The sequence below is a fragment of the Octodon degus genome, unplaced genomic scaffold (genome assembly GCF_000260255.1).
Source record: "Octodon degus isolate 3935 unplaced genomic scaffold, OctDeg1.0 scaffold00042, whole genome shotgun sequence".
In the NCBI taxonomy this organism is placed as follows: Eukaryota; Metazoa; Chordata; class Mammalia; order Rodentia; family Octodontidae; genus Octodon; species Octodon degus.
In genome coordinates this window covers 7,648,268-7,648,713 of record NW_004524618.1, presented here as the reverse complement: position 1 = coordinate 7,648,713, position 446 = coordinate 7,648,268, and positions in this window count along the sequence as shown.

The window sequence follows — 446 nt, the reverse complement described above, 5'->3', positions numbered from 1 at the left end:
AGGGGCTGGGGAGATGGCTCAGTAGAATAAGCGCTTCTGTGGCAAGTGCAAGGGTCTGAGTTCAATCCCCATTTCTGCAATAAAATAATAAAAAGCCCAACACTCATGAATACTGGTTCCTATTGAGATTGTCCTTCATAAATGAAGGTGAGACAATGACGTTCCCTACTAAAGTGTAAGGAAGTGCACCACCACTGAACTTGCCTTACAAGAAATGTTCCAGGATGGCCAACTAGATAGCTCAACAGATTAAGGGCCTGCTTAAGCAGGCACAGGGACTGGGGTTCAATCCCCAGGGCTTCACGCCATGCTGGCCCCACCCCTGGAGAACTACGGTGGGCAGAGGGAAAAAGGAAGGAAGAGAAAAGAAAAAAGAAACAAAGGCTAAATGGAAACATAGGTAGGGGAAATGGGTTGAAGGCAATTGGGAGGTTGGGGGAATAAGA